Source organism: Rutidosis leptorrhynchoides, chromosome 10 (genome assembly GCF_046630445.1).
Source record: "Rutidosis leptorrhynchoides isolate AG116_Rl617_1_P2 chromosome 10, CSIRO_AGI_Rlap_v1, whole genome shotgun sequence".
Lineage (NCBI taxonomy): Eukaryota > Viridiplantae > Streptophyta > Magnoliopsida > Asterales > Asteraceae > Rutidosis > Rutidosis leptorrhynchoides.
The window spans coordinates 281,987,527-282,001,649 of NC_092342.1; the positions used below are offsets into that span (position 1 = coordinate 281,987,527).

Below are 14,123 nucleotides of genomic sequence, written 5' to 3' on the forward strand. Positions count from 1 at the left end.
GAATAAAATCGGAGCGCCCTATGGAGAAGCACTCGGTCAGATAAAACCCTTTTCAAGCAACTCTTGGGTTTGATTTAACAACTCTTGCATTTCCGTTTGTGCTAAACGATAAGGAGTTTTAGCAATGGGAGTAGCCCCCGGAACCAACTCAATGCGAAACTCAACTTGTCTTTCTGCCGGAACACTCGACAATTCATCCGAAAAAACGTCTTCGAATTCATTAACCACCAGAATGAGATCAATTTTAAACATTTCGGCACTAAATAAAACATTACAATCCTTACAAACATCAACCCCTAGCACCGTCTTACCATCCGCTATTTCGACTTCTACCGGATGACTTAACTTAGCTAGCAGTTTATTAAGTTTAGGCACAAATCTCGGAGACACAAATGACAAATTAGCACCACTTTGAAAAATTATCCTCGCCGGATTAGAGTTAACCATGAAAGTACCTGAGACAACTTCATTGGATTGTTTGGCTTCATCGTTAGTCATCAAATAGTTGCGTCCCCTAGCCGTGCCCGCTGCTTTCTCTAACTTCTTCACTTGGTCACCATACAATTCGGGACACTCCGTCCTTCGATGCCCCTCCTTTTGACAATTGTAACAAGTAAGTTTGTTCGGTGCCTTGGTACAATTACGGGCCATGTGCCCCCTTTGATTACAATTAAAACACGTGGGTCCATAACTCAAAGAACCACCTTTCTTCACGCTATTAACACTTTCGGAACCCTTCTTGTTCTTCTTGTTTGAAAAGTTCGAATGACTCGAACCTTCGAATTTTCTCTTAGAGAAAGAGAAATCGCTTTTTTTTTTGGAACTTCCGGTTCGAAACCCCGGGCCAACTCAAATAACTCTTCAAAAGACTTAGCCATTCCCCGACTAATCTTACGTTTCAACTCATCATTTAAAGTGCGATAGAAATCTAACATCAACATTCGGTCATCACCAACGTACTCCGGACAAAACGAGTCTTTGACAAGAAAGTAGACTTGAAAGTAACCAAGTCCATTGAACCTTGTCGCAAATCGCGCAACTCGTCCCAGATTGTGTTTAAGTCGGCTTGAGTTCGATATTCAACAAAGAACTCCTTTTTAAACTCTTCCCGCGACAAGCTCATGCATTGTTCTTCACCATACAATTGAATTTTATCATCCCACCACAACTTCGCCTCCTCACGCAACATGCTAGAACCATACCTTGTCTTCTTCTCAGGAGGACACTCCGCTATACGGAAAGCCCCCTCGATGTCGGAGATCCAACATGTACTCTTCAACGGATCCCTTACCCCATTAAGCATAGGAGGTTGAGCATCCTTGAAATTTTTGTAATGGAAGTCTCGCCTTCCATATCCACCATTACCATCACCCCCTTCGCCCCGAGGATAAATGTTTCTAGCTTCTAATGCCTCTTCGATCGCGACATTCATTCACTCATTGATCAACTCGGTTACTTGCCCATCAACCGATTCTTGGAAAACCTTTCGGACATCGTCGAGAAATTCCGCTTTTTGCTTTATAAAGATGGCCTCAACTTTGGCCGTGAATTCCGAGTCCTCGCTCGGGCCTTCATTTTCGGTATCATATCCGTTTCTCATCTTCATTCTACAAAACGGAATAGGTTAAACTACGAACGAAAAGACATGACATAAATATACATATACACCTCACCGCCCCCATCTTGCTCAACAATCATCGTACATCGCTTATTTGACCCGATTTGAACCCGTAACAATGGTAGCTAGTCATTGTTACGCGAGCACGTCACGTTAACTTACTAGTACAACGTCTATCTCGCTCGATGATTGCAAACACAACATAAAACAATTAGCGCAAGGTTAGTTCACCTAAACCTAAGCACTAACCAATTCCGGTCCGACCCGTCTCCTACAAGTCCCGCATAAAACGCATACGCAATAAAGTCTAAGTCTAGGCACCTATCTCAAGTCGCCTAAATCCCTTAGACCATGCTCTGATACCACTTGTAACGACCCAACCCTCGTTATACCAAAAGCACGCTTTAAAAAAAATTTGTGAGACTGTACATCTGGACGGCGTCCAGTTATCTGGACGGTGTCCAGTACTGGAGGCCAGGACGGCGTCCAACCATTTGGGACGGTGTCCAAATTAACTGCAGAATTCTGATCAAGTGGTCTAACTTACGCGAGCGAAAAACCCACTTCCCGACACTTTTAAACGAACGCTTTTCACAACATGTTAATATAAGTAAAACTAAGAGATTTCTACCATAAGATCGAGTTTTACAACATCGGGCCCACATCGACCGTTTTATGAATTCCGTTCAAAAATACAAGTTTCGACCATAAGAGTTTAATTTCCAAATGACACCTAGAGCATGGTGTTTGGGGATAAACTACCCACATCTTGATCGAACTTCCAAAAGCTAAACCCCCGAGAGCCACTACTAATCCAAACGGATACCTTTGCCTTTATCCAAGCCCGAACCTAAAATGGTAAACAACGAGAGGGTAAGCAATGCTTAGTGAGTGCAACAATTTTTAATACACATATATGACCCATCTATTTACAAATGCACCCACCAAATACCTCATACGAATTTATAGCTCAAATAGCATGCCATTAATACTCATAATGCTAACAACTCGTACACTATCACAACACCTCATTAGCATATACTCAACACAATATATATATATATATATATATATATATATATATATATATATATATATATATATATATATATATATATATATATATATATATATATATATATAGCATGCTAACAATAATTAACAAACACAATATGATTAACCATAACGCTATGTGCTACCGGCTCGTGGTTCACACCATACGTAATGCTATGACGCTACCAGCTCTTTGGTTCACGCCACTACGCATTTGATTCATACTCCTTTATAGTGCTACCGGCTCGTGGTTTACACTTTGGCGCTACCGGCTCGTGGTTCACGCCTCATTTTATAGTGCTATCGGCTCGTGGTTCACACTTCATTTTATAGTGCTACCGGCTCGTGGTTCACACTTGATGCTATCGGCTCGTGGTTCACATCATGATTTTATAGTGCTACCGGCTCGTGGTTCACACTTGATGCTACCGGCTCGTGGTTCACATCATGATACTCGTCACATACATGATATGGTACTATCAGCTCGTTGGTTCATACCATAACATTTACAAATAAATACGTCACATACATATACACATAATTATTCCACTCACCTTAACGCCTTTGGTGAGATAATCAAGCTCGCAACCTTCAATGCGACGTACCTATTACATTATACATTTAATCAATCATACAATCAAGTTGGTCAACCAACTCACTCACCATTCTAGTGTCATTTTGACCCATAGCGAAATTTCGACCCATTTGCACACTTAACCCTAATCATTAGGTCATCTTTGCCAAACCCTAACACTAGCTAAATTTTAGTCTTAATTCACTTATTAACACAAGGTTATTGCATTTTCACACTTATTAAACAACTTAGGTCATCAAAGGCTCATTTGACCCATTTCAAGGTTAACACACCTAATTGGGTCACCAACATACCCAAATAACAGCCATTTACCAAATCTCTAGATGTGCTAGTAATTAACTAACCAATTAAGACTCTTAAATACATTTATCATTTCAAACCCTAGGTTAGTCATCTTTGAGTCCTCATGACCCAATCTTACCCAAAAACCCCCCAAATCACAAGCAAATGGGTTTTAAGTTCATCACTAACCCAAACCCTAACCCTTAAACAATTAAAGTAAGGAAATCAAGGTTAAGACTTACCACCACAATCAAAACATACCTAGGAAGTAGATGAACAACTTTATAACTCGAGCTTAAACCCGAAACTAGCTTCTTCCTCTATGTATTGAGCTTTCTCACTCTAAAACTTCCTCTCTCTCTCTAGAATTGAAGTGGAAAGAGTAATGGTAGATGAAAATGGAGTTAAGTCACCCACCAAACTGATCTTGGGGCCTTAAAGTCGTCTCATGTGTGAAATTACCAAAAGCCCCTTCAAAATATCTAAAATAAAACAGTTGGCCCGCCAGTTCATCTGGACGGCGTCCAGAGTACTGGACGGCGTCCAGTCCTTCAAAATTGGACGACGTCCCATAACTTTGGGCGGCGTCCCACTTAACTGGAAAATCAGGATCTTACACCAATTGAAAACCAACTTAGATTAAGAATACAATCACTTGAAATCCTAAATCTAGTTGCCTAGATCACTAAAAGTGTTGAAACATAAATTGATTCACTTCTCAAATCACTAAGAGGGCTACTCAATCTATGTAATCAAAGTAAAGCCTAAAACAAATGCATATCAATGGATCTATAGCTAACACAATAACACTTGTTTATATATTTCATTCAAACAACTTCATTCAATTGATTTAGGGGCAAATCTTTGCATTAGAGATTCATAGATAAGCAAACACAATGGATTTAGCCAATCATGGCTAAGATTACACTAATCATAAGCATTGAAACACAAATAAATATCATCTTAAGTTATTACAAGCAATTGATTCAAAATAGAATAAGAAAAGTTGAGATTACAACCCAAATACAAAGAGATGAAGATCTAGAGCTAAAAATATGATGGATCTTGAGCTAGCCTCCTTCAATTCACCTTCAAACTCTAATGGATGATGAAATTAGGGTTTTGGAAGTGAAAACCGGACTTAGAATTGCAGCTCTCTTGAAATGGCTTCATCTCTTTCCTTTTATAGTGCTGAAAATTCTGGGCTGAACAGCGACATGAGTGCCGCTTTTGGCTTAGGAGCGGCGCTTTTGGATATCTACAGGAGTGTCGCTTTTGTATATGGAGTGGCACTTTTGGCAATGAGGAGCGGCACTTTTGGCTACTGGTGGCAAATAGTGTCAAAACGTGTCCAAGAACGACGCTTTTCATTTAGGAGCAGTGCTTTTGATCATCAGGAGCGGCGCTTTTTATCATAAGTGCTGCACTTTTGGAGCTGATTTCCGCACTTGCCATTTTCTTTGCCAATTTTGATCAAGACTTGGTCAATTTTACACCAAATCAAGCTTTTAGCCTTGAACCGACACTTTAGCGCAAATAATCAACTTTCGGCCCCAATGATCCTCAAAACCGAATGAAATGAGGGAGATATTACGAGATAAAACGTGTATAAATAGAGCAATATCAAACCCCCTACATTTGAACATTGCTTATCCTCAAGCAAGCAAATCAACAAAACAAGACTTGGAGAAAAATAGCATTCAACGAACAAAGCCAAAGTGCAATAGATAGTACCTCCATGGATAAGCACTTTGATGGCTAGAATGAACTCCAAACACTTGCATTTGCTAAGGACCAAGCCTACATCATCTCTTCTTCTTCTACTAATAACACAAACTCAATGCAAAGCTTCAAACAATCTTCAAATATCCTCAATATCGACCACAATTCAAGCCTAAACTAACAATCTCTACATCTTCTCAATCTCTTTAAGCAAACATACAAACAAACACAAACATGCTCCATAGAAAGGCTCAAATATCTACAAGTTGTGCACTTTAAGAGTAAACATGCCAAGATTCGAGCTTTTTAGTGCAAACCTTCCTAGGAGCTTCTTCAAACATTAGGATCAACGAGTTTTCATCTCCACCATCTCAATCTTCGAACTACGATCGATCAAGAACTACCCACAAGCTTCACTTGGTAAAATGGAGTACCAATTTTCATGAGTTACCCAAGAAAAATGTTTAAGCCTTAAGGAAGACAAGGCTTTAAGAAAATTGTTTTTGTTTAAGAAAGGGAAAGCGAGCCAAGTTGTGAAACGAGACAAATTTTCCGAAAATTTATGGTTTTAAGCTATGTGCATTCCAAAGCCATCCCGGATTTGGGACAACCACGCGGATAACTATTGTCCCGGTATATCACCGAAGTGAACTACCTTCTTATATTGAAGGCGATGAGACAATAGCCATCTTGGGCTCATAAGGTGGTGTGCATACAAGCCATCCCGGCTATGGGACGACCGCACGAGTAGCTACTTCCCCGGTATATCATCAAAGCGAACTACTCCTCGGTTCGGAAGCGATGAGAAAGTAATTACCTTGGGTGTATGATTGGCGTTGGGTCCATTACGCGATACTTTGAAGACTTTACTTCCAAGCTTAGGCCTTTTTGGTACAAAATTTAACTTGGGAGACTTTACTCCCAAGCTTGGAACACAACATAACTTGGAAGACTTTACTTCTAAGTTTGGAAGACTTAACTTCCAAAATGAAACATTGGGAGGACTCGACTCTCCCGGGAGTGTCAAATCTCAAAGCTTTTATTCACTCGTCTACTTCCCATATAACAAGCTTTTATGCTTATGTTAAGAAAAGGTAGGAAGTAGTTACTACCTTTTTGTTAATTGATTGCACAAGTGTGCCATAGCTTTTGGCTATGGCGTGTGTTGTCTCGCAACACTAGCACGAAGCCATTGCTCTTCATCAAGAAGATAGCATACGGTGAAGCTCGGTGGCTCCTCTTCGCACGGTATGATACATCGGTTGAAACATCGTGAAATGATGAGATAACCAATGTCAATATAAAATGACATGGATTATAAAGTCTCCCACACCAAGTAAAACGACATTCGAGAGACTTTACTCCCTATCATGGATGGACTTGACTCATCCGGAAGTGTTAAAGCAATGAGCTTTAAACACTTGGTTTTGAAATAACACATGAAAAACTTTACTTCCATGCAAAAGCGAGGAAAAGACTTTACTTTTTCAAAAAAATTTAAAATTTTTACAAGTTTTAGCCATTTTAGTGATTATGATATAAGTTAATGTGATGGTTAAAAACTTGTTCCAAAAATTTGATCAACAATGCAAGTTTTAATCTTTATAGTGTATGTGACAAGTTTACCAAAAAAAGTTCAAAATGACCCAATATTTTAACTCTCCCCCTACATTTAGTTTGATGCAATGCCCTCATTGCATTGAAACGACAAAATAAGTAAAAATGAGGGGCATTTTGAAAATAGAATAGATGAGAGAAGAGAAAATAAAAACCGGAGTAGATCAAACGATATTTGTTGTCACCATTCGGATAATATGTAGTCACCAAAGTCGCTTGTATGTTGTTGTACCATTTGTTGAGCCAAAAGAAGGAGCCAAAGCATATGACATTCCCTACAATTTTAAGTATGCTCACAAGGTACAAAATGTGTGGGGCAATACTCGGGGGAGTATGTGCACCCACAAAAAGAATCAAAGAGTTCCAACGTCATCACAAAAATAATCCAAACATCCATAGGTATAATGACTAACTCAACCAAACAACCAAATCAACAAAATCACACAAATGATAGTCTCTATGCTTTAACAAACAAGCATAAGATAGTAATGATCATCAACAACACATGCACAACCAATGAAGTAATCAACACATTCATCAACACCATACACATAATAAGAACAAAAATAAAAATTACGAATCTAGCAATTGTCAAATTATTACAAGCGAAGTTCAAATTTATCATTGTTTTATCCGGGAATTACATACTCTTCGGATATAAATAACTACCATCCCTCAACCATGAACAATCACAAGCTAAATCATTTCATCATGCAACCAAATTAACACAACCATCATCAAATTGTTTTAACTTCCCAAACCATCCGCCCGCCATTATTACAAACCAATTGTTTTAAAACAAGTTTCACAAACCAAAAAATCATAAGTTTGAATGAATAACCAATAAGAAGAGTTAGATCTCAACAAATAGAGTTACCACCAATTATACCCACCATAGTAGGAGCTCCCGTATTGGTCCAAATTCGGATAATCTTCGTAGTTGGGTCGTCTATTCCATGCATCTTGATCTTCTTGTTGTTGTTGTTGTTGTTGTTGTTGTCTCAACCTTACAAAATGTTCAAACTCTCTATCTCTTCTCAAAGCTTCGTTTTAGTCATAGTCGATTAGGGGTTGGCTTCGTGGGTGCCTATAATCATAGGGATTATAGATGGGGGCAAATGGCATCGGGGGCGCTCGGATCCGAGCAGTTTAGTTGATCAAAATGGACTTGCCATTGTGATACCACTCGGAGGCTCGAAAAATTGTAACGTGCCTCATACTCTTGGTTGCCTTGATTGATTTTAAGTTGAGAAAATTGGTTGGCAAACCAAGATTGGTCATAATCCCCCAGAACACCACTTCCCGCACCCGGTGCTCCACTACTAGACCCGATGTTCCCTGTTTCATACTCATGCCTAACCCTTTCTTCCTCTTCTTCTTCATTCTCCTCTTCCACATTGATATTCCTAGTATCAAACCATCTCCTCAAAACTTTGTTTTGGTCCCTGTTTAAAATCTTACCTCCTTGTAATCCACATAATTGAATTTACCCATCGCCTTAGCCGTACACCCCTCTAGATCAATCCCCAAGTGCCTAGCTATCTGGGTCACAAAAATACCACCTACTATTCCCTTCTTACCCTTGTTTCCATGTTTGTCAAATAGATAATCAGCTATTATGTGTGGGACGTGAACGTGGGCCTTGTTAAAGATTCGGTCGGTAAGCTAAATGTCCAAATAAGACATTTTTTCGTTGCTATGATAGCGATAGTTCACCGTATTATCAACAAAATGGGCTATGACCAGAAGTGAGATGGTTCTCAAAGTATTGGCCACGGTTTTGCCTGGGCTAAACGGTCCGATGCTAATTTGGTGCCAAACACCAGGATAGTCAAATTCTCTATTGTTGGTGGAGGGGATTTCGCATGCACAAAGATAGGACCAAAGGATTTCAGTACGATTCCGAAATTCGCGTAGATTCCTAAGGCCTTTATGAATTGAAGCATGTTCATGCTTTGGGCTTTTCCCGCTAGGTAGAAGTGCATGTAAGTTGGGTCATCAATTGCTTCTACCCTAAAATTGAGAGTTAAAGTGGATGTGAACTCTAGGGTGGGGACAACGTAAATCGGATCATTTAAGTTAAAAAGAGGGGTCCAAGGGCTAAGTTCCAAACCCTTGAAATCAACCTTAAACAGGTTCTCATACTCGTCATGCATACCCGCTTCATCTAAAGGAGACCAATCAATGTATTTGCCCGGGTAGAATTCATCCCTAAGCCTGAGTTCAAGGCCCGATCTATAGCGCTCAGTCATCAAAATTTGTTGTAACCAGGGGTCCGCTGAAAGTCTTTGGATGTCTTCTGGGATCATCGTTTCTTCTTCTTCTTCATGTTGTTGTTGCGGTGGTGCTTGTCGCTTTCCCTTACCCTTTACTCCAATGACCTTTTGTCTTTTTGTTCCACTCCCGGTTGCACCGTGTGTTCTTTGGGTTTCATTGGTCTACAAAACAAGAAAAGCATCGTGGAGAGGTATAGGTTAGCATATAGACAATTTGCATTCAAGTTTCAATCATCATTACCAAGTTGATTCCAATAATTCACAACAAGTTTCATCATGCAAATCATGTGAGTAGATAGCATACATGACTAAAACATGTGCAATTAAGCATGATAAGGCATGAAATCAAACAAGGATAATCCACATGGCACAATCTCAAATTCATCAAAAAGTTGCAACATTTTGCTCATGCAATCAATTGTCAAATTATATGTAGTATCATAAGCTAAACATGCATTATCATCAATCATTAAGCTTCAATCAGTCAAACATGGTCAACATGAACCAATTGCAAAAAGTCAACCCTAGTCAAAGTCTAATTCATTCGAAATTTGGCTAAAACAAAGAGCATTCATCAAATTATCGCAATTCGTCATGTTATAACATTCATAAGTTGCAAACAAGTACAACATCACTAATCACATGCGTAGATTGGTTAAACCAAGTCAAATCTCAAACTTAAGAACCCTAATTTGCAATTTCAATTCATACAAGCATGAAAGATGGATTCAAAGCAAGATAATCATGGCAACCTATCAATTAAGCATCAACAACATCAATTAACACTCCAATTTGGCTCAAAATCAAAAACCCCCAAATTGGACGAACCCTAGAATTTCAAAGTCAAAATCGATGTAAATAATCATGCAAATCATGTTAATAAACATCAATGTAACCTAGATTCATCAACAATTCGACCATTAACATCATTAATCAAGCACAATCGATAAATCAAGCATAAAGAGAAAATTAGCAAAAATCACAAGAAGCATGTTAAAGATTGAATTTAAGTGATGGATTCTTACTTTTCCCGTGTTAGTGATTGAAGATTTGCAAGAAAGTTGAAGAAATTTAAAGTTTGGTAGTGATTAGGGTTGTAAGAATGCCCCTATAGAGAGAAAAGATGAGTTTTGGGTGAAAAAGTGAGGTGTTGGGTCGTGCAGAATTTTTAAATAACCAGGTCCAGGAGCGCCGCTTTTGAAACATAAGTTTTGTTCCTATTGAATAAAAGTGCCGCTTCTTAAAATCAAAAGTGTCGTTCTTCCCTACTATTCATTTTTGGTCCCAAAACACAACCTAAAGCGTTGCTTTTTTGAAACAGGAGCGCCGCTCTTTAAGAGCAAAAGCGCCGCTTCTAGATCAAAAGCGTCGCTTTTGTACCTGAATGCAGTTTTTTCAGTTTTAAGTCCATTTTGACCCGTTCACAAACTATTTTTGGTATTTTCCAGTTTACCCATATGCATGAAATGAAACTACATGCAAATGCAACTAACATAAGGAATATCATACAATCCTAAATGCAATGCGACTAAAAGAAATTATGTACACGATTGCGAAAAGTTTTTAACGAGTTTATCACCTGACTCCCATCCTTTTGAAATTATAACTAATCCCGGGGTGGTAAACCTCCCCCCCCTCGAACTAAGGGAAACATTCGCATGAAGACCATCATCTACCATTAACATTAACCAATCGTTTGTTACTTTAGCTTCATTAATCAACTTCTTGAGTTTGAATTTTTCATGTTTTGAAAAGTTCGAAACTAGGTGTTTTCTCAAATGTTCATCCTTTTTGGATGAAGCCCAATGTACCCGCCTATACAAATTCCTCATGGACTTATTAATAATGTCATTTTGATTTTTGGGCTTACTTGGAGTTCCTTTGGTCAATACCCCGCCACATTTAGTTAATGAACTAACTTGTTTTGTGCTTGTGATGCATTGCAAACTAGCAACAATTTGTGGTGTGGTCAAGGGTGTTGATGACGATTTAACATATTTGCTTCTTATACTCATGCACTTACCCTTATCTCTAAGAGTCAATTTTCCAGTTCTAAAGTCAAAGAAAGAACCCGCGGTTGCCAAGAATGGCCTTCCCAAAATAAGGGGTACAATCGGGTCTTCCTTAATATCGACAATGACAAAATCAATTGGAAATTCCATGTCCCCTACTTTCACTATTAGGTCCTCGGCGATCCCCACACTAGAGCTAATGGATTGGTCAATTAACTTTACTCTCATTGTAGTAGGTGAAAGGTCACCTAAGCCAAGTGTTTTGTAATAGAGTAGGGCATAAAATTGATGCTAGCCCCCCGAGTCGGCTAATGATGTAAACATCTCCGGCCCATTTACATTACATGGGATAAGGAAAGGTCCAGAATCACCTATTTTTAGTGGTAGGTTACACTTCTTTAAAATCCCATCACACTCCTTTTTCAAGAAAGCGGTGGATGCTTGCTCAATATCTCCCTTTTTGGCCATGAGTGTCTTCAAAAATTTCTCATAGTTGGGCATATTCTCAAGCACCTCCGCCAAGGGGAGTTTAACATAAATGTTTTCATTATCGGTTAGAGTTGACTTACAAACCACATCCTTTGGATGTGTAGGAGGTAATGGTTGAGGATGTGAGACCGGTGTCTCATTTATCTCCTTGGTTGATGTAGCAAGAACCTCGACCTCGTTCTTTTGCTCCTTTGCATTTAAAACCTTTTCTACCTCTCCCAATTTGATTTTCTCAAAATCACCCTTTAATTCCTTGCATGTCGACTCGCCTCCATGGACATTACACATTTAACTTGATAGGGAATAAACTTTTCCTCTTCTGAATCATCCGAAAATGTGAATACCCCAAAATCCATTGTATCGATTTCTAATGTTTTATTCAACTCAAATTTGTCTTCTTCAAAATCGAACGCAAAAACATGAGGACAATCGGTTTGACCCTCCTCTTCAATTGAAGCAATCGAATTCACTTGAGCATAATTATTATTGGGATTCGATGAACTTGCTTGGTTGTTGTGTTGGTTGGGAGTGTTGCTCTTGATAGGAATAACCCTCGTGTTATTGTGGTTTTGGTTTTGTTGGTGTTGTTGAGGTTGTTGGTTGCTCCGGTTGTTATTGTAGTTGTTATTTGAGTTGACTTAAGTATTTGAAGGTAAAGTTCCTTGTGGTCTTTTGGCAACTTGATTTAGAAGTCTTCCAACGGTGCTCTCAAGATTTTGAAATGAAGCTTGTTGGTTCCGTATTTGCTGCTTCAAGAACTCATTCTCTTTTGTTAGAAAAGCTTCGGATGATTCCACCTTTTTGATATAATTTTGCATCATCTTCTCTAGGCTTTTCGAAGGTTGGGATTATTGAGTGTTTTGTTGAAGTTGTTGATTGTAACCTTGGTTATTTTGTGGTTGACTGTAACCTTGGTTGTTTTGACAATTCGAATTGGATTGGTTGTTATAAGGTTGATTGTTGTAAGGTTGTTGGTTTTGGTATTGGTATTGGAAGTTGTTGTTTCAATTTTGGTTATAGTTGTTGTTGTAACTTTGGTTTCGGTGTTGGTTTTGGTTTGTAAATTTGGGTGGTGCATTGGTTTGATTGTTGAACGAGACTTGCTTTTGGTTAGGATTGTAGTATCCTTGGTATGATATTCCACCCCGTTGATAGTTTTGACTACTCACGTAGTTGACATGAGCATCCGAATTCATGGGAACGTCATCTAGATCAATATGGTTGCATTGGCTAATTTGGGGACAATTCTTGGTGAGATGTGGCCCTTCACATCGTTGACAACCTATTTGCATCGTGACAATCGATTGTTGTAGCTTTTTCAACTCTTTCCCGTACATTTGAAATTGATAATTTAAGCTTGCAAGTGTGACTTGCCCATTATCGCTCTCTACTTGTACTACACTTTTCATTGTCAAATCTCGCCGTGAAGGTGCCCATTCGTATGTATTAACTGAGATGTCCTCTAGCAAAGTTTCGGCCGCGTTCGGTGATTTATACATAAATACTCCTCCCGAAGATGAATCAAGATATTGCTTAGTCAAAGCATTAGTACCTCGGTAGAACGTGTTGATGTACTCCTTCTTAGTCAAACTGTGTGGTGGGCAAGCTCTTAGCATCTTCTTGAAACGTACCCACGCATCATACAAAGTTTCATCACCCCGTTAAGGGAATCCATTGATTTCCATTCATAGTCACTCCACCTTCGATGGTGGGAAAAGTGATTGATAAACTCATTGGTTTAATCTTGAAAAGTCCTAATAGAATCGGGTGGCAAATTCCTTATCCAAACTTTTGCATCTCCTTGAAGTGTAAAGGAGAATGCCCTTAACTTAAAAGCGTCATCGGTGACATCTTTGGTTTTGTAGAGATCACAAATATTGTTAAAGTGTTGAATGTGCTCGAACGGATTTTCTTTTATTAACCCATGGAAGAACATATCTTTGATCATCATGAAAAAGTTACCCTCAATCTTCCAATTATCAGCTCCAATTGGTGGTTTTGTAATAGCCGAAGCTATCACCGTTGGTGCCACCAATCTAGCATTCCACATAGGCATGTCATTTGGATCATCTAGTTGTTCTTGATTAACCGGTATTTGGCTGATTGGATTACCCTCTTAATCGTGAATTGGTTGACTGTTAGGATCCATCTCTTTTAAACAAAATGGTAAAGCTTCGAAATTGTTTTTAATACCCTCGCTTCTCTACGCTCGTAAACCCCGTGCACGTGTTTCTCCGGATTGGAAAATGGATGTGTAAACTCTTGATCCTTGTGGGACCTTGTTTTCATACACCAAAGTACCTATCCTTCAATCACAACGCAAACACAAACGGTTTTCCAACACAATAACACTTGTTCATGTATTTCATTCAAATAACTTCATTCAATTGATTTAGGGACAAATCTTGCATTAGAGATTCATAGATAAGCAAACACAATGGATTTAGCCAAATCATGGC

General features: G+C 38.9%; 1 non-coding gene across 1 annotated transcript; it reads left to right on the plus strand.

Annotated features, from left to right (window-relative positions):
• Positions 1-13,251: 13,251 nt before the first annotated feature.
• On the plus strand, positions 13,252-13,358 carry LOC139873999 (small nucleolar RNA R71). The gene has a single exon (XR_011767705.1). It is a non-coding gene; the product is annotated as a small nucleolar RNA R71 (small nucleolar RNA).
• The last annotated feature ends 765 nt before the right edge of the window (positions 13,359-14,123 follow it).